Source organism: Zeus faber (genome assembly GCF_960531495.2).
Source record: "Zeus faber genome assembly, chromosome: 13".
Taxonomy (NCBI): domain Eukaryota; kingdom Metazoa; phylum Chordata; class Actinopteri; order Zeiformes; family Zeidae; genus Zeus; species Zeus faber.
Window position 1 is genome coordinate 31,819,355 of NC_137198.1, and position 20,761 is coordinate 31,840,115.

Below are 20,761 nucleotides of genomic sequence, written 5' to 3' on the forward strand. Positions count from 1 at the left end.
ATAATACTATGTCAAAAAACGTCAAAATATACAACGCTGAAAAATATCACAAATACTTCAAAATATACAACCGAGATAAATATCCAAAACTGACATACAAAAAATGTGGAAAAAATTCAAAATATACAACGCCAAAAAATATCACAAAAACGACATACTATACTTTGTCAAAAAACGTCTATATATACAATGCCAAAAAATGTCCCAAAAATGACAAAATACTATGTGGAAAAACGTCAAAGTATACAACGCCGAAAATATCCCAAAAACTACATAATACTATGTCGAAAAAACGTTAAAATATACCCCGTCGAAAAATATCACAAAAACGTCAAAATATACAACCCAGATAAATATTCCAAAAACGACATACTTGTTATGTCGAAAAAAGTCAAAATATACAACGCCAAAATATGTCCCAAAAACGTCAAACTTTACAACCCAGATAAATATCCCAAAAATGACATAATACTATGTCGAAAAATGTCAAAATATACGAAGCCGAAATACATCCCAAAAACGACATAATACTACGTCGAAAAACTTCAAAATATACCACGTCGAAAAATATCACAATAACGTCAAAATATACAACCCAGATAAATATTGCAAAAACGACATACTTGTTATGTCGAAAAAAGTCAAAATATACAACGCCAAAATATGTCCAAAAACGTCAAAATATACAACCCAGATAAATATCCCAAAAACGACATACTTGTTATGTCGAAAAAAGTCAAAATATACAACACCAAAATATGTCCAAAAACGTCAAAATATACAACCCAGATAAATATCCCAAAAACTACATACTTGTTATGTCGAAAAAAGTCAAAATATACAACACCAAAAAAAATCCCAAAAACTACATAAAACTATGTCGAAAAACGTCAAAATATACAACGCCGAAAAATATCCCAATAATGACATACTATACTATGTCGAAAAAAGTCAAAATATACAACACCAAAAAATATCCCGAAAAATAGATAATACTATGTCGAAAAACGTCAAAATATACAACGCCAAAATATGTCCCAAAAACGTCAAACTATACAACCCAGATAAATATCCCAAAAATGACATAATACTATGTCGCAAAACGTCAAAATATACGCCGAAAAATATCCCAAAAACGACATACAGCAAATATAAACGACAAAGTTCTGAAAATGATCATAACTCCACTCCATATTTCTTTCAATTTTTCAATCTTTCTTTCATTCTTTCATTCTTTCTTTCAATTGTTCTTTCATTCTTTCTTTCAATCTTTCAATCTTTCAATATTTCTTTCATTCTTTCTTTCATTCTTTCTTTCAGTCTTTCAACGTTTCTTAAAATCTTTCTTTCAGTCTTTCTTTCAATCTTTCTTTAAATCTTTCTTTCAATCTTTCTTTAAATCTTTCTTTCAATCGTTCTTACTTTCAATCTTACTTTCTTTCAATATTTCTTTCAATCTTTCTTTTATTGTTTCTTTCAATCTTTCTTTTTTCAATCTTTCTTTAATTCTTTCTTTCATTCTTTCTTTCGTTCAGTCTTTCAATCTTTCTTTAAATCTTTCAATCTTTCAATTTTTCTTTCATTCTTTCTTTCAATCTTTATTACTTTCAATCTTTCTTTCAATCTTTCAATCTCACTTTCTTTCAATATTTCTTTCAATTTTTCAATCTTTCTTTCAATCTTTCAATCTTTCAATATTTCTTTCATTCTTTCTTTCATTCTTTCTTTCATTCTTTCTTTCATTCTTTCTTTCAGTCTTTCAACCTTTCTTAAAATCTTTCTTTCATTCTTTCTTTCAATTGTTCTTTCATTCTTTCTTTCAATCTTTCATTCTTTCTTTCAATCTTTCAATCTTTCAATATTTCTTTCATTCTTTCTTTCATTCTTTCTTTCAGTCTTTCAACCTTTCTTAAAATCTTTCTTTCAGTCTTTCTTTCAAGCTTTCAATCTTTCTTTCAATCTTTCTTTAAATCTTTCTTTCAATCGTTCTTACTTTCAATCTTACTTTCTTTCAATATTTCTTTCAATCTTTCTTTTATTGTTTCTTTCAATCTTTCTTTTTTCAATATTTCTTTAATTCTTTCTTTCATTCTTTCTCTCGTTCAGTCTTTCAATCTTTCTTTAAATCTTTCAATCTTTCAATTTTTCTTTCATTCTTTCTTTCAATCTTAATTACTTTCAATCTTTCTTTCAATCTTTCAATCTCACTTTCTTTCAATATTTCTTTCAATTTTTCAATCTTTCTTTCAATCTTTCAATATTTCTTTCATTCTTTCTTTCATTCTTTCTTTCATTCTTTCTTTCAGTCTTTCAACCTTTCTTAAAATCTTTCTTTCATTCTTTCTTTCAATTGTTCTTTCATTCTTTCTTTCAATCTTTCATTCTTTCTTTCAATCTTTCAATCTTACAATATTTCTTTCATTCTTTCTTTCATTCTTTCTTTCAGTCTTTCAACCTTCTTAAAATCTTTCTTTCAGTCTTTCTTTCAAGCTTTCAATCTTTCTTTCAATCTTTCTTTAAATCTTTCTTTCAATCGTTCTTACTTTCAATCTTACTTTCTTTCAATATTTCTTTCAATCTTTCTTTTATTGTTTCTTTCAATCTTTCTTTTTTCAATCTTTCTTGCAATCTTTCTTTCAATTGTTTAATCTTTCAATCTTTTTTTCATTCTTTCAATCTTTCTTATTTTTTTCAATCTATCTTTCAATCTTTCTATAAATCTTTCTTTCTTTCAATCTTTGTTTTTTTCAATCTTTCTTTCATTCTTTTTTTTCATTCTTACTTTTAGTCTTTCAATCTTTCTTTAAATCTTTCTTTCTTTAAATCTTTCGATCTTTCAATCTTTGTTTGTTTTTTTCAATCGTTCTTTCAATCTTTCTTTTTTCAATCTTTCTTTCAATCTTTCAATCTTCAATCTTTCTTTAATTCTTTCTTTCATCCTGTTTTTCAGTCTTTCAATCTTTCTTTAAATCTTTCTTTCAATCTTTCAATCTTTCAATTTTTCTTTCATTCTTTCTTTCAATCTTTATTACTTTCAATCTTTCTTTCAATCTCCCTTTTACTTTCAATCTCTCTTTCTTTCATTATTTCTTTCAATCTTTCAATCTTTCTTTCATTCTTTCTTTCAATCGTGCTTTCATTCTTTCTTTCAATCTTTCAAACTTTCTTTCATACTTTCTTTCTTTCAATCTTTCATTCTTTCTTTTAATATTTCTTTCAAGCTTTCAATCTTTCTTTCAATCTTTCTTTAAATCTTTCTTTCAATCGTTCTTACTTTCAATCTTTCTTTCTTTAATATTTCTTTCAATATTTCTTTCAATCTTTCAACTTTCCTTCTTTTTTCAATCTTTCTTTCAATCTTTCTATAAATCTTTCTTTCTTTCAATCGTTGTTTTTTTCAATCTTTCTTTCATCCTTTTTTTTCATTCTTACTTTTAGTCTTTCAATCTTTCTTTAAATCGTTCTTTCTTTAAATCTCTCGATCTTTCAATCTTTCTTTGTTTTTTTCAATCGTTCTTTCAATCTATCTTTTTTCAATCTTTCTTTCAATTTTCAATCTTCAATCTTTTAATCTTTCAATTATTCTTTTATTCTTTCTTTCAATCTTTATTACTTTCAATCTTTCTTTCAATCTTTCTTACTTTCAATTTCTCTTTCTTTCAATATTTCTTTAAATCTTTCAATCTTTCTTTCATTCTTTCATTCTTTCTTTGAATCGTTCTTTCATTCTTTCTTTCAATCTTTCAATCTTTCTTTCATTCTTTCTTTCAATCGTTCTTACTTTCAATCTTTCTTTCTTTTAATATTTCTTTCTTTGATTCTTTCTTTCAATCTTTCTTTTGTTCTTTCTTTCAATCTTTCTTTCTTTCAATCATTCTTTTATTCTTTCTTTCAATCTTTCTTTTTTCAATCCTTCTTGCAATCTTTCTTTCAATTGTTTAATCTTTCAATCTTTCATTCAGTCTTTCAATCTTCCTTTCAATCTTTCTTTCATTCTTTCTTTCAATCTTTCTGTCTGTCAATCTTTCTTTCAGTCTTTCTTTCAATGATTCAATGTTTCGATCTTTCTTTCAATCTTTCTTTCTTTCAATCTTTCTTTCAATCTTCCTTTCAATCTTACTTTCATTCTTTATTTCATTCTTTCTTTCATTCTTTCTTTCAATCTTTCATTCTTTCAATCTTTAGCTAGCTTGCCTCACAGCAAGAAGGTTTTGGGTTCGATTCTCGCCTGGGGCGCTGTTGGCACCGTGCTCCGGCGGGTTATCTCCCAACTTGGAGCCTTTCTGTGTGGAGTTTGCATGTTCTCCCCATGCTCACATGGGGTTTCCTCCACCTCACGTCAGTAAGGACCCCCACTAAAAACATGCACCCATCATCGTCTGACCAGCGATGGACATTAATCATCTGGTCCCCGGGCGCGTCCACGTATGCTGCCCACTGCTCCTGTCTGTGCCCCCGGATGAAGGACAAGCCAAGGATGGGTCAAAAGCAAAGAATCCATTTCACCGGCCACCATCAAAAAGCATGTGCGTGTGTGTGTGCAAGCATGTGTTGTAGTGTGGTGTGTTGCGTGATAAATAAAGACTGTTTCTTCTTTCAATCTTTCTTTTTTGCAATCTTTCTTTCAATCTTTCTTTCATTATTTCTTTCAATCTTTCAATCTTTCTTTTCATTCTTTCTTCCAATCTTTCAATCTTTCTATCAATCTTTCTAACTTTCAATCTTTCCTTCAATATTTCTTTCAATCTTTCAATCTTTCAATCTTTCTTTCATTCTTTCATTCTTTCTTTCAATCTTTATTTCAATCTCTCTTTCAATCTTTCTTTTTTCAATCTTTCTTTCAATCTCTCTATAAATCTTTCTTTCTTTCAGTCTTTCAATCTTTCTTTAAATCTTTCATTCAATCTTTCTTTCAATCTTTCAATCTTTCAATTTTTCTTTCATTCTTTCTTTCAATCTGTATTACTTTCAATCTTTCTTTCTATCTTTCTTACTTTCAATCTCTTTCTTCCAATTATTCTTTCAATCTTTCAATCTTTCTTTCAATCTTTCATTCTTTCTTTCAATCGTTCTTTCATTCTTTCTTTCAATCTTTCAATCTTTCTGTCATTCTTTCTTTCATTCCTTCTTTCAATATTTCTTTCAATCTTTCTTTAATTCTTTCATTCTTTCTTTCAATCTTTCAATCTTTCTTTCATTCTTTCTTTCAATCGTTCTTACTTTCAATCATTCTTTTATTGTTTCTTTCAATCTTTCTTTCTTTCAATCATTCTTTTATTGTTTCTTTCAATCTTTCTTTTTTCAATCATTCTTGCAATCTTTCTTTCAATTGTTTAATCTTTCAATCTTTCTTTCAATCTTTCTTTCATTCTTTCTTTCAATCTTTCTGTCTGTCAATCTTTCTTTCAGTCTTTCTTTCAATGATTCAATGTTTCAATCTTTCTTTCAATATTTCTTTCTTTCAATCTTTCTTTCAATCTTCCTTTCAATCTTACTTTCATTCTTTATTTCATTCTTTCTTTCATTCTTTCTTGCAATCTTTAATTCTTTCAATCTTTATTTCAATCTTTCTTTCACTCGTTCTTTCTTTCTTTCAGTCTTTCTTTCAATCTTTCAATTTTTCAATCTTTCTTTCATTCTTTATTTTAATCTTTCAATCTTTCTTTCAATCTTTCTTTCATTCCTTCTTTCAATCTTTCTTTCAATCTTTCTTTCAATCTTTCTTTTTTGCAATCTTTCTTTCAATCACATGGGGTTTCCTCCACCTCACGTCAGTAAGGACCCCCACTAAAAACATGCACCCATCATCGTCTGACCAGCTATGAACATTTATCATCCGGGCGCGTCCACTGCTCCTGGCTGTGCCCCCGGAAGAAGAACAAGCCAAGGATGGGTCAAAAGCAGAGAAACCATTTCACCGACCACCATCAAAAAGCATGTGCGTGTGTGTGTGCAAGCATGTGTTGTAGTGTGGTGTGTTGCGTGATAAATAAACTGTTTCTTCTTTCAATCTTTCAAAATTTTCAATCTTTCTTTCATTCTTTATTTTAATCATTCAATCTTTCTTTCAATCTTTCTTTCATTCCTTCTTTCAATCTTTCTTTCAATCTTTCTTTCAATCTTTCTTTTTTGCAATCTTTCTTTCAATCTTTCTTTCAATCTTACTTTTAGTCTTTCAATCTTTCTTAAAATCTTTCATTCTTTAAATCTTTCGATCTTTCAATCTTTTTTTGTTTTTTTCAATCGTTCCTTCAATCTTTCTTTTTTCAATCTTTCTTTCATTCTTTCTTTCAATCTTTCAATCTTTCAATCTTTCTATAATTCTTTCTTTCATTCTTTCTTTCTTTCAGTCTTTCAATCTTTCTTTAAATCTTTCTTTCAATCTTTCTTTCAATCTTTCAATCTTTCTTTTTTCAATCTTTCTTTCAATCTTTCCTTCAATCTTTCATTCAGTCTTTCAATCTTTCTTTCAATCTTTCTTTCATTCTTTCTTTCAATCTTTCTGTCTGTCAATCTTTCTTTCAGTCTTTCTTTCAATGATTCAATGTTTCAACCTTTCTTTCAATCTTTCTTTCTTTCAATCTTTCTTTCAATCTTCCTTTCAATCTTTGTGTCATTCTTTATTTCATTCTTTCTTTCAATCTTTCTTTTTTCAATCTTTCTTTCAATCTTTCTTTCATTCTTTCTTTCAATCTTTCAATCTTTCATTCAATATTTCTTTTGTTCTTTCTTTCAGTCTTTCAATCTTTCTTCAAATTTTTCTGTCAATCTTTCTTTACAACTTTCCATCTTTCTTTCAATCTTCCATTCTTTCATTCTTTCTTTCAATCTTTCTTTCAATCTTTCAATCTTTCTTTCATTCTTTCTTTCATTCTTTCTTTAAATTTATCTTTCAAACTTTCAATTTTCATTCAATCTTTCAATCTTTCTTTCATTCTTTCTTTCAATATTTCAATCTTTCAATCTTTCTTTTTTCAATCTTTCTTTCTTTTTTCAATCTTTCTTTCAATCATTTAATCTTTCTGTCTTTCTTTCATTCTTTCTTTCAGTCTTTCAATCTTTCTTTCAATCTTTCAATCTTTCAATCTTTCTTTCAATCTTTCTTTCATTCTTTCTTTCAGTCTTTCAATATTTCTTTCAAACTTTCAATCTTTCTTTCAATCTTTCTTTCTATCTTTCAATCTTTCTTTCATTCTTTCTTTCAATCTTTCAATCTTTCAATCTTTCAATCTTCTTTCAATCTTTCTTTAAATCTTTCTTACAAACAATCAATCTTACATTCAATCTTTCAATCTTTCTTTCATTCTTTCTTTCAATATTTCAATCTTTCAATCTTTCTTTCATTCTGTCTTTCAATCTTTAAATCTTTCTTTCCATCCTTCTTTCAATCTTTCTTTTATTCTTTCTTTCAATCTTTCTTATTTCAAACCTATTCCATTTTATTTCAATTTATTTTTTATTGTATTTTATTCTATATATTTTTTATCTTATTCTATAAGTATTCCACTTACTGCATTAAGTTTTTGGAGTCAGTTAGTCGGTCTATTAGAAAGGAATTTTCTACTTTTTATTTTATTTTATTTTTGTACTTTTTCCTAGGACTTATTGTGTGCTATCACCGGGTGCCTTGCATTACATTTCACTGCATATATGTATGGAAGTATGTATATGTATGTGACAAATAAAAATCTTGAATCTTGAATCTTGAATCTTCTTTTTTCAATCTTTCTTGCAATCTTTCTTTCAATTGTTTAATCTTTCAATCTTTTTTCATTCTTCCTTTCAGTCTTTCAATCTTTTTTTCAATCTTTCTTTCATTCTTTCTTTCAATCTTTCTGTCTCTCAATCTTTCTTTCAGTCTTTCTTTCAATCATTCAATCTTTCTTTCAATCGTTCTTTCTTTCTTTCAGTCTTTCTTTCAATCCTTCAATTTTTCAATCTTTCTTTCATTCTTTCTTTTAATCTTTCAATCTTTCTTTCATTTTTTCTTTCAATCTTTCTGTCTTTCAATCTTCCATTTAATCTTTCTTTCATTCCTTATTTCAATCTTTCTTTCAATCATTCTTTCAATCTTTCTTTTTTTCAATCTTTCTTTCACTCTTTCTTTCAATCTTTCTTTTAATTTTTCTTTCAATCTTTCTTTTTTGAATCTTTCGTTCAATCTTTTTTTCAATATTTCTTTCAATCTTTTAATCTTTCTTTCTTTTTTAAATCTTTCTTTCTATCTTTCTTTCAATCATTTAATCTTTCAATCTTCCTTTCAATCTTACTTTCATTCTTTATTTCATTCTTTCTTTCATTCTTTCTTGCAATCTTTAATTCTTTCAATCTTTATTTCAATCTTTCTTTCACTCGTTCTTTCTTTCTTTCAGTCTTTCTTTCAATCTTTCAATTTTTCAATCTTTCTTTCATTCTTTATTTTAATCTTTCAATCTTTCTTTCAATCTTTCTTTCATTCCTTCTTTCAATCTTTCTTTCAATCTTTCTTTCAATCTTTCTTTTTTGCAATCTTTCTTTCAATCACATGGGGTTTCCTCCACCTCACGTCAGTAAGGACCCCCACTAAAAACATGCACCCATCATCGTCTGACCAGCGATGAACATTTATCATCCGGGCGCGTCCACTGCTCCTGGCTGTGCCCCCGGAAGAAGAACAAGCCAAGGATGGGTCAAAAGCAGAGAAACCATTTCACCGACCACCATCAAAAAGCATGTGCGTGTGTGTGTGCAAGCATGTGTTGTAGTGTGGTGTGTTGCGTGATAAATAAACTGTTTCTTCTTTCAATCTTTCAAAATTTTCAATCTTTCTTTCATTCTTTATTTTAATCATTCAATCTTTCTTTCAATCTTTCTTTCATTCCTTCTTTCAATCTTTCTTTCAATCTTTCTTTCAATCTTTCTTTTTTGCAATCTTTCTTTCAATCTTTCTTTCAATCTTACTTTTAGTCTTTCAATCTTTCTTAAAATCTTTCATTCTTTAAATCTTTCGATCTTTCAATCTTTTTTTGTTTTTTTCAATCGTTCCTTCAATCTTTCTTTTTTCAATCTTTCTTTCATTCTTTCTTTCAATCTTTCAATCTTTCAATCTTTCTATAATTCTTTCTTTCATTCTTTCTTTCTTTCAGTCTTTCAATCTTTCTTTAAATCTTTCTTTCAATCTTTCTTTCAATCTTTCAATCTTTCTTTTTTCAATCTTTCTTTCAATCTTTCCTTCAATCTTTCATTCAGTCTTTCAATCTTTCTTTCAATCTTTCTTTCATTCTTTCTTTCAATCTTTCTGTCTGTCAATCTTTCTTTCAGTCTTTCTTTCAATGATTCAATGTTTCAACCTTTCTTTCAATCTTTCTTTCTTTCAATCTTTCTTTCAATCTTCCTTTCAATCTTTGTGTCATTCTTTATTTCATTCTTTCTTTCAATCTTTCTTTTTTCAATCTTTCTTTCAATCTTTCTTTCATTCTTTCTTTCATTCTTTCAATCTTTCTTTTTTCAATCTTTCTTTCAATCTTTCTTTCATTCTTTCTTTCAATCTTTCAATCTTTCATTCAATATTTCTTTTGTTCTTTCTTTCAGTCTTTCAATCTTTCTTCAAATTTTTCTGTCAATCTTTCTTTACAACTTTCCATCTTTCTTTCAATCTTCCATTCTTTCATTCTTTCTTTCAATCTTTCTTTCAATCTTTCAATCTTTCTTTCATTCTTTCTTTCATTCTTTCTTTAAATTTATCTTTCAAACTTTCAATTTTCATTCAATCTTTCAATCTTTCTTTCATTCTTTCTTTCAATATTTCAATCTTTCAATCTTTCTTTTTTCAATCTTTCTTTCTTTTTTCAATCTTTCTTTCAATCATTTAATCTTTCTGTCTTTCTTTCATTCTTTCTTTCAGTCTTTCAATCTTTCTTTCAATCTTTCAATCTTTCAATCTTTCTTTCAATCTTTCTTTCATTCTTTCTTTCAGTCTTTCAATATTTCTTTCAAACTTTCAATCTTTCTTTCAATCTTTCTTTCTATCTTTCAATCTTTCTTTCATTCTTTCTTTCAATCTTTCAATCTTTCAATCTTTCAATCTTCTTTCAATCTTTCTTTAAATCTTTCTTACAAACAATCAATCTTACATTCAATCTTTCAATCTTTCTTTCATTCTTTCTTTCAATATTTCAATCTTTCAATCTTTCTTTCATTCTGTCTTTCAATCTTTAAATCTTTCTTTCCATCCTTCTTTCAATCTTTCTTTTATTCTTTCTTTCAATCTTTCTTATTTCAAACCTATTCCATTTTATTTCAATTTATTTTTTATTGTATTTTATTCTATATATTTTTTATCTTATTCTATAAGTATTCCACTTACTGCATTAAGTTTTAGGAGTCAGTTAGTCGGTCTATTAGAAAGGAATTTTCTACTTTTTATTTTATTTTATTTTTGTACTTTTTCCTAGGACTTATTGTGTGCTATCACCGGGTGCCTTGCATTACATTTCACTGCATATATGTATGGAAGTATGTATATGTATGTGACAAATAAAAATCTTGAATCTTGAATCTTGAATCTTCTTTTTTCAATCTTTCTTGCAATCTTTCTTTCAATTGTTTAATCTTTCAATCTTTTTTCATTCTTCCTTTCAGTCTTTCAATCTTTTTTTCAATCTTTCTTTCATTCTTTCTTTCAATCTTTCTGTCTCTCAATCTTTCTTTCAGTCTTTCTTTCAATCATTCAATCTTTCTTTCAATCGTTCTTTCTTTCTTTCAGTCTTTCTTTCAATCCTTCAATTTTTCAATCTTTCTTTCATTCTTTCTTTTAATCTTTCAATCTTTCTTTCATTTTTTCTTTCAATCTTTCTGTCTTTCAATCTTCCATTTAATCTTTCTTTCATTCCTTATTTCAATCTTTCTTTCAATCATTCTTTCAATCTTTCTTTTTTTCAATCTTTCTTTCACTCTTTCTTTCAATCTTTCTTTTAATTTTTCTTTCAATCTTTCTTTTTTGAATCTTTCGTTCAATCTTTTTTTCAATATTTCTTTCAATCTTTTAATCTTTCTTTCTTTTTTAAATCTTTCTTTCTATCTTTCTTTCAATCATTTAATCTTTCAATCTTTCTTTCATTCTTTCTTTCAGTCTTTCAATATTTCTTTCAAACTTTCAATCTTTCTTTCAATCTTTCAATCTTTAAATCTTTCTTTCAATCTTTCTTTCAATCTTTCTTTCAATCTTTCAATCTTTCTTTCAATCCTTCTTTCAATCTTTCTTTTTTTCAATCTTTCTTTCACTCTATCTTTCAATCTTTCTTTCAATTTTTCTTTCAATCTTTCTTTTTTCAATCTTTCGTTCAATCTCTCATTCATTCTTTCTTTCAATCTTTCTTACTTTCAATCTTTCTTTTTTTCAATATTTCTTTCAATCTTTCAATCTTTCTTTCTTTTTTAAATCTTTCTTTTATTCTATCTTTGAATCTTTCTTTTTTTTCAATCTTTCTTGCAATCTTTCTTTCAATAATTTAATCTTTCTATCTTTCTTTCATTCTTTCTTTCAGTCTTTCAATCTTTCTTTCAATCTTTCAATCTTTCAATCTTTCTTTCAATCTTTCTTTCATTCTTTCTTTCAGCCTTTCAATATTTCTTTCAAACATTCAATCTTTCTTTCAATCTTTCAATCTTTCTTTCAATCATTCAATCTTTCTTTCTATCTTTCTTTCAATCTTTCAATCTTTCAATCTTTCAATCTTCTTTCAATCTTTCTTTAAATCTTTCTTTCAAACTTTCAATCTTTCATTCAATCTTTCAATCTTTCTTTCATTCTTTCTTTCAATATTTCAATCTTTCAATATTTCTTTCATTCTTTCTTTCAATCTTTCAATCTTTCTTTCCATCCTTCTTTCAATCTTTCTTTTATTCTTTCTTTTAATCTTTGTTTTTTCAATCTTTCTTGCAATCTTTCTTTCAATCTTTCTGTCTCTCAATCTTTCTTTCAGTCTTTCTTTCAATCATTCAATCTTTCAATCTTTCTTTCTTTCAATCTTTCTTTCAATCTTTGTTTCATTCTTTATTTCAATCTTTGTTTCATTCTTTCTTTTAATCTTTCTTCTTTCAATCTTTCTTTCAATCTTTCTTTCAATCGTTCTTTCTTTCTTTCAGTCTTTCTTTCAATCTTTCAATTTTTCAATCTTTCTTTCATTCTTTCTTTTAATCTTTCAATCTTTCTTTCATTCCTTCTTTCAATCTTTCTTTCAATCATTCTTTCAATCTTTCTTTTTTTCAATCTTTCTTTCACTCTTTCTTTCAATCTTTCTTTCAATTTTTCTTTCAATCTTTTTTTTTCAATCTTTCGTTCAATCTTTTTTTCAATATTTCTTTCAATCTTTCAATCTTTCAATCTTTCTTTCAATCTTTCTTTCATTCTTTCTTTCAGTATTTCAATATTTCTTTCAAACTTTCAATCTTTCTTTCACACTTTAAATCTTTCAATCTTTCTTTCAATCTCTCTTTCATTCTTTCAATCTTTTTTCATTCTTTCTTTCAGTCTTTCAATCTTTTTTTCAATCTTTCTTTCATTCTTTCTTTCAATCTTTCTGTCTCTCAATCTTTCTTTCTTTCAATCTTTCTTTCAATCTTTCTTTCATTCTTTATTTCAATCTTTCTTTCTTTCAATCTTTCTTTCAATCTTTCTTTCAATTGTTCTTTCTTTCTTTCAATCTTTCTTTCAATCTTTCAATTTTTCAATCTTTCTTTCATTCTTTCTTTTAATCTTTCAATCTTTCTTTCATTGTTTCTTTCAATCTTTCTGTCTTTCAATCTTCCATTTAATCTTTGTTTCATTCCTTCTTTCAATCTTTCTTTCATTCTTTCTTTTAATCTTTCAATCTTGTTTTCATTCTTTCTTTCAATCTTTCTTTCATTCTTTCTTTTAATCTTTCAATCTTGTTTTCATTCTTTCTTTCAATCTTTCAATCATTCTTTCATTCTTTCATTCTTTCTTTCAATCGTTCTTTCAATCTTTCTTTCAATCTTTCTATAAATCTTTCTTTCTTTCAATCTTTGTTTTTTTCAATCTTTCTTTCATTCTTTTTTTTCATTCTTACCTTTAGTCTTTCAATCTTTCTTTCAATCTTTCAATCTTTATTTCATTCTTTCTTTCAATATTTCAATCTTTCAATCTTTCTTTCAGTCTTTCTTTCAATCAATCAATCGTTCAATCTTCCTTTCTTTCAATTGTTCTTTCATTCTTTATTTCAATCTTTGTTTCATTCTTTCTTTCAATCTTCTTTCTTTCAATCTTTCTTTCAATCTTTCTTTCAATCTTTCAATTTTTCAGTCTTTCTTTCATTCTTTCTTTTAATCTTTCAATCTTTATTTCATTGTTTCTTTCAATCTTTCTGTCTTTCAATCTTTCATTCAATCTTTTTTTCATTCCTTCTTTCAATATTTCTTTCATTCTTTCTTTTAATCTTTCAATCTTGTTTTCATTCTTTCTTTCAATCTTTCTTACTTTCAATCTTTCTTTCTTTCAATATTTCTTCCAATCGTTCAATCTTTCTTTCATTCTTTCTTTCAATCTTTCTTTTGTTCTTTCTTTCAATCTTTCTTTCGTTCAATCTTTCTTTCCATCCTTCTTTCAATCTCTCTTTTATTCTTTCTTTCAATTGTTTAATCTTTCAATCTTTTTTCATTCTTTCATTCTTTCTTTCAATCTTTCTGTCTGACAGTCTTTCTTTCAGTCTTTCTTTCAATCATTCAATCTTTCAATCTTTCTTTCTTTCAATCTTTCTTTCATTCTTTATTTCAATGTTTGTTTCATTCTTTCTTTCAATCTTTCTTTCATTCAATCTTTCTTTCAATCTTTCTTTCAATCTTTCAATTTTTCAATCTTTCTTTCACTGATTCTTTTAATCTTTCTGTCTTTCAATCTTTCATTCAATCTTTTTTTCATTCCTTCTTTAAATATTTATTTCATTCTTTCTTTCAATCTTTCAATCTTTCTTTCAATCTTTCAATCTTTCAATCTTTCTTTCAATCTTTCAATCTTTCAATCTTTCTTTCATTCTTTCCTTCAGTCTTTCAATCTTTCTTTCAATCATTCTTTTTTTCAATCTTTCTTTCAATCTTTCTTTCATTCTTTCTTTCAATCTTTCAATCTTTCATTCAATATTTCTTTCAATCTTCCTTACTTTCAATCTTTCTTTCTTTCAATCTTTCTTTCAATCTTTCTTTCAAACTTTCGATCTTTCTTTCAATCTTTCATTCATTCAATCGTTCTTTCAATCTTTCTTTCAATATTTCAATCTTTCAATCTTTCTTTCATTCTGTCTTTCAATCTTTCAATTTTTCTTTCCATCCTTCTTTCAATCTTTCTTTTATTCTTTCTTTCAATCTTTCTTTTTTCAATCTTTCTTTTTTCAATCTTTCTTGCAATCTTTCTTTCAATTGTTTAATCTTTCAATCTTTTTTCATTCTTTCATTCTTTCTTTCAATCTTTCTGTCTGACAATCTTTCTTTCAGTCTTTCTTTTAATCATTCAATCTTTCAATCTTTCTTTCTTTCAATCTTTCTTTCATTCTTTATTTCAATCTTTGTTTCATTCTTTCTTTCAATCTTTCTTTCATTCAATCTTTCTTTCAATCTTTCTTTCAATCTTTCAATTTTTCAATCTTTCTTTCATTGATTCTTTCAATCTTTCTGTCTTTCAATCTTTCATTCAATCTTTTTTTCATTCCTTCTTTAAATATTTATTTCATTCTTTCTTTCAATCTTTCAATCTTTCTTACTTTCAATCTTTCTTTCTTTCAATATTTCTTCCAATCGTTCAATCTTTCTTTCATTCTTTCTTTCAATCTTTCTTTTGTTCTTCCTTTCAATCTTTCTTTCTTTCAATCTTTCTTTCCATCTTTCTTTCAATCTGTCTTTTATTCTTTCTTTCAATCTTTCTTTTTTCAATCTTTCTTGCAATCTTTATTTCAATTGTTTAATCTTTCAATCTTTCTTTCAATCTTACTTTCATTCTTTATTTCATTCTTTCTTTCATTCTTTCTTTCAATATTTGTTTTAATCTTTCATTCTTTCAATCTTTCTTTCAATCTTTCTTTCATTCAATCTTTCTTTCATTCTTTCTTTCAATCTTTCAATCTTTCTATAAATCTTTCTTTCAATCTTTGTTTTTTTCAATCTTTCTTCCATTCTTTTTTTTCATTCTTACTTTTAGTCTTTCATTCTTTCTTTCAATCTTTCATTCTTTCTTTCAATCTTTCAATCTTTCAATCTTTCTTTCATTCTTTCATTCTTTCTTACAATCTTTCTTTCATTCTATCTTTCAATCTTTCTTTCTTTCAATATTTCAATCTTTCTTTCAATATTTCTTTCAATATTTCCTTAATTCTTTCATTTTTTCTGTCAATCTTTCAATCTTTCTTTCATTCATTCTTTCAGTCTTTCAAACTTTCAATCTTACTTTCAATCTTTCTTTCAATCTTTCAATCTTTCAATCTTTCAATCTTTCTTTCAATCTTTCCATCAGTCTTTCAATCTTTCTTTCATTCTTTCTTTCAATCTTTCAATCTTTCATTCAATATTTCTTTCAATCTTCCTTACTTTCAATCTTTCTTTCTTTCAATCTTTCTTTCAATCTTTCTTTCAAACTTTCGATCTTTCTTTCAATCTTTTAATCTTTCTTTCATTCTGTCTTTCAATCTTTCAATATTTATTTCCATCCCTCTTTCAATCTTTCTTTTATTCTTTCTTTCAATCTTTCTTGCAATCTTTCTTTCAGTCTTTCAATCTTTCTTTCATTCTATCTTTCAATCTTTCAATCTTTCTTTCAATCTTTCTTTCAATCTTTCAATTTTTCTTTCATTCTTTCAATCTTTATTACTTTCAAACTTTTTTACTTTCAATCTTTCTTTCAATCATTCTTTCAATCTTTCCTTCATTCTTTATTTCAATCTTTTTTTCAATCTTTGAATCTTTCTTTCAATATTTCTTTCAATCTTTCTTTCTTTAAATCTTTCTTTCAATCTTTCTTTCAAACTTTCAATCTTTATTTCAATCTTTCAATCTTTCAATCTTTCTTTCAATCTTTCTTTCAATCTTTCAACCTTTCTTTCATTCTTTCTTTCAATCTTTGAATCTTTCTTTAATTTTTTCTTTCAATCTTTCTTACTTTCAATTTTTCTATCTTTCAATATTTCTTCCAATCTTTCAATCTTTCTTTTGTTTTTCTTTCAATCTTTCTGTCTGACAATCTTTCTTTCAGTCTTTCTTTTAATCATTCAATCTTTCAATCTTTCTTTCTTTCAATCTTTCTTTCATTCTTTATTTTAATCTTTGTTTCATTCTTTCTTTCAATCTTTCTTTCATTCAATCTTTCTTTCAATCTTTCTTTCAATCTTTCAATTTTTCAATCTTTCTTTCATTGATTCTTTCAATCTTTCTGTCTTTCAATCTTTCATTCAATCTTTTTTTCATTCCTTCTTTAAATATTTATTTCATTCTTTCTTTCAATCTTTCAATCTTTCTTTCATTCTTTCTTTCAATCTTTCTTACTTTCAATCTTTCTTTCTTTCAATATTTCTTCCAATCGTTCAATCTTTCTTTCATTCTTTCTTTCAATCTTTCTTTTGTTCTTCCTTTCAATCTTTCTTTCTTTCAATCTTTCTTTCCATCTTTCTTTCAATCTGTCTTTTATTCTTTCTTTCAATCTTTCTTTTTTCAATCTTTCTTGCAATCTTTATTTCAATTGTTTAATCTTTCAATCTTTCTTTCAATCTTACTTTCATTCTTTATTTCATTCTTTCTTTCATTCTTTCTTTCAATATTTGTTTTAATCTTTCATTCTTTCAATCTTTCTTTCAATCTTTCTTTCATTCAATCTTTCTTTCATTCTTTCTTTCAATCTTTCAATCTTTCTATAAATCTTTCTTTCAATCTTTGTTTTTTTCAATCTTTCTTCCATTCTTTTTTTTCATTCTTACTTTTAGTCTTTCATTCTTTCTTTCAATCTTTCATTCTTTCTTTCAATCTTTCAATCTTTCAATCTTTCTTTCATTCTTTCATTCTTTCTTACAATCTTTCTTTCATTCTATCTTTCAATCTTTCTTTCTTTCAATATTTCAATCTTTCTTTCAATATTTCCTTAATTCTTTCATTTTTTCTGTCAATCTTTCAATCTTTCTTTCATTCATTCTTTCAGTCTTTCAATCTTTCAATCTTACTTTCAATCTTTCTTTCAATCTTTCAATCTTTCAATCTTTCAATCTTTCTTTCAATCTTTCCATCAGTCTTTCAATCTTTCTTTCATTCTTTCTTTCAATCTTTCAATCTTTCATTCAATATTTCTTTCAATCTTCCTTACTTTCAATCTTTCTTTCTTTCAATCTTTCTTTCAATCTTTCTTTCAAACTTTCGATCTTTCATTCTGTCTTTCAATCTTTCAATATTTATTTCCATCCCTCTTTCAATCTTTCTTTTATTCTTTCTTTCAATCTTTCTTGCAATCTTTCTTTCAGTCTTTCAATCTTTCTTTCATTCTATCTTTCAATCTTTCAATCTTTCTTTCAATCTTTCTTTCAATCTTTCAATTTTTCTTTCATTCTTTCAATCTTTATTACTTTCAAACTTTTTTACTTTCAATCTTTCTTTCAATCATTCTTTCAATCTTTCCTTCATTCTTTATTTCAATCTTTCTTTCAATCTTTCAATCTTTCTTTCAATATTTCTTTCAATCTTTCTTTCTTTAAATCTTTCTTTCAATCTTTCTTTCAAACTTTCAATCTTTATTTCAATCTTTCAATCTTTCAATCTTTCTTTCAATCTTTCTTTCAATCTTTCAATCTTTCTTTCATTCTTTCTTTCAATATTTCAATCTTTCAACCTTTCTTTCATTCTTTCTTTCAATCTTTGAATCTTTCTTTAATTTTTTCTTTCAATCTTTCTTACTTTCAATTTTTCTATCTTTCAATATTTCTTCCAATCTTTCAATCTTTCTTTTGTTTTTCTTTCAATCTTTCTGTCTGACAATCTTTCTTTCAGTCTTTCTTTTAATCATTCAATCTTTCAATCTTTCTTTCTTTCAATCTTTCTTTCATTCTTTATTTCAATCTTTGTTTCATTCTTTCTTTCAATCTTTCTATCATTCAATCTTTCTTTCAATCTTTCTTTCAATCTTTCAATTTTTCAATCTTTCTTTCATTGATTCTTTCAATCTTTCTGTCTTTCAATCTTTCATTCAATCTTTTTTTCATTCCTTCTTTAAATATTTATTTCATTCTTTCTTTCAATCTTTCAATCTTTCTTTCATTCTTTCTTTCAATCTTTCTTACTTTCAATCTTTCTTTCTTTCAATATTTCTTCCAATCGTTCAATCTTTCTTTCATTCTTTCTTTCAATCTTTCTTTTGTTCTTCCTTTCAATCTTTCTTTCTTTCAATCTTTCTTTCCATCTTTCTTTCAATCTGTCTTTTATTCTTTCTTTCAATCTTTCTTTTTTCAATCTTTCTTGCAATCTTTATTTCAATTGTTTAATCTTTCAATCTCTCTTTCAATCTTACTTTCATTCTTTATTTCATTCTTTCTTTCATTCTTTCTTTCAATCTTTGTTTTAATCTTTCATTCTTTCAATCTTTCTTTCAATCTTTCTTTCATTCAATCTTTCTTTCATTCTTTCTTTCAATCTTTCAATCTTTCTATAAATCTTTCTTTCAATCTTTGTTTTTTTCAATCTTTCTTCCATTCTTTTTTTTCATTCTTACTTTTAGTCTTTCATTCTTTCTTTCAATCTTTCATTCTTTCTTTCAATCTTTCAATCTTTCAATCTTTCTTTCATTCTTTCATTCTTTCTTACAATCTTTCTTTCATTCTATCTTTAAATCTTTCTTTCTTTCAATCTTTCAATCTTTCTTTCATTCTGTCTTTCAATCTTTCAATATTTATTTCCATCCCTCTTTCAATCTTTCTTTTATTCTTTCTTTCAATCTTTCTTGCAATCTTTCTTTCAGTCTTTCAATCTTTCTTTCATTCTATCTTTCAATCTTTCAATCTTTCTTTCAATCTTTCTTTCAATCTTTCAATTTTTCTTTCATTCTTTCAATCTTTATTACTTTCAAACTTTTTTACTTTCAATCTTTCTTTCAATCATTCTTTCAATCTTTCCTTCATTCTTTATTTCAATCTTTCTTTCAATCGTTCTTTCTTTCTTTCAGTCTTTCTTTCAATCTTTCAATTTTTCAATCTTTCTTTCATTCTTTCTTTTAATCTTTCAATCTTTCTTTCAATATTTCTTTCATTCTTTAATACTTTCAATCTTTCTGTCTCTCAATCTTTCTTTCAGTCTTTCTTTCAATCATTCAATCTTTCAATCTTTCTTTCATTCTTTCTTTCAATCTTTCTTACTTTCAATCTTTCTTTCTTTCAATATTTCTTCCAATCGTTCAATCTTTCTTTCATTCTTTCTTTCAATCTTTCTTTTGTTCTTCTTTTCAATCTTTCTTTCTTTTAATCTTTCTTTCCATCTTTCTTCAATTTGTCTTTTATTCTTTCTCTCAATCTTTCTTCTTTCAATCTTTCTTGCAATCTTTATTTCAATTGTTTAATCTTTCAATCTTTCTTTCAATCTTACTTTCATTCTTTATTTCATTCTTTCTTTCATTCTTTCTTTCAATCTTTGTTTTAATCTTTCATTCTTTCAATCTTTCTTTCAATCTTTCTTTCAATCGTTCTTTCTTTCTTTCAATCTTTCAATTTTTCAATCTTTCGTTCATTCTTTTAATCTTTCAATCTTTCTTTCAATCTTTCTTTCATTCAATATTTCTTTCAATCTTTCAATCTTTCTTTCATTCTTTCTTTCTTTCTTTCAATCTTTCTTTCAATCTTTCTTTCAATCTTTCTTTATTTTTTCAATCTTTCTTTCAATCTCTCTATAAATCTTTCTTTCAATCTTTGTTTTTTTCAATCTTTCTTTCATTCTTTATTTCAATCTTTCTTTCAATCTTTCTTTCAATCTTTCTTTCAATCTTTCTTTCAATCATGCAATTTTTCAATCTTTCTTTCATTGATTCTTTCAATCTTTCTGTCTTTCAATCTTTCATTCAAACTTTTTTTCATTCCTTCTTTAAATATTTATTTCATTCTTTCTTTCAATAGTTCAATCTTTCTTTCATTCTTTCTTTCAATCTTTCTTTTGTTCTTCCTTTCAATCTTTCTTTCTTTCAATCTTTCTTTCCATCTTTCTTTCAATCTGTCTTTTATTCTTTCTTTCAATCTTTCTTTTTTCAATCTTTCTTGCAATCTTTATTTCAATTGTTTAATCTTTCAATCTTTCTTTCAATCTTACTTTCATTCTTTATTTCATTCTTTCTTTCATTCTTTCTTTCAATCTTTCTTTTAATCTTTCATTCTTTCAATCTTTCTTTCAATCTTTCTTTCAATCATTCTTTGTTTCTTTCAATCTTTCAATTTTTCAATCTTTCTTTCATTCTTATAATCTTTCAATCTTTCTTTCAATCTTTCTTTCATTCCTGCTTTCAATCTTTCTTTCAATCTTTCTTTCAATCTTTCTTTTTTCAATCTTTCTTTCAATATTTCTTTCATTCTCTCTTTCAGTCTTTCAATCTTTTTTTCAATCTTTCTTTTATTCTTTCTTTCAATCTTTCTGTCTCTCAATCTTTCTTTCAGTCTTTCTTTCAATCATTCAATCTTTCAATCTTCCTTTCTTTCAATCTTTCTTTCATTCTTTATTTAAATCTTTGTTTCATTCTTTCTTTCAATCTTTCTTTCATTCTTACTTT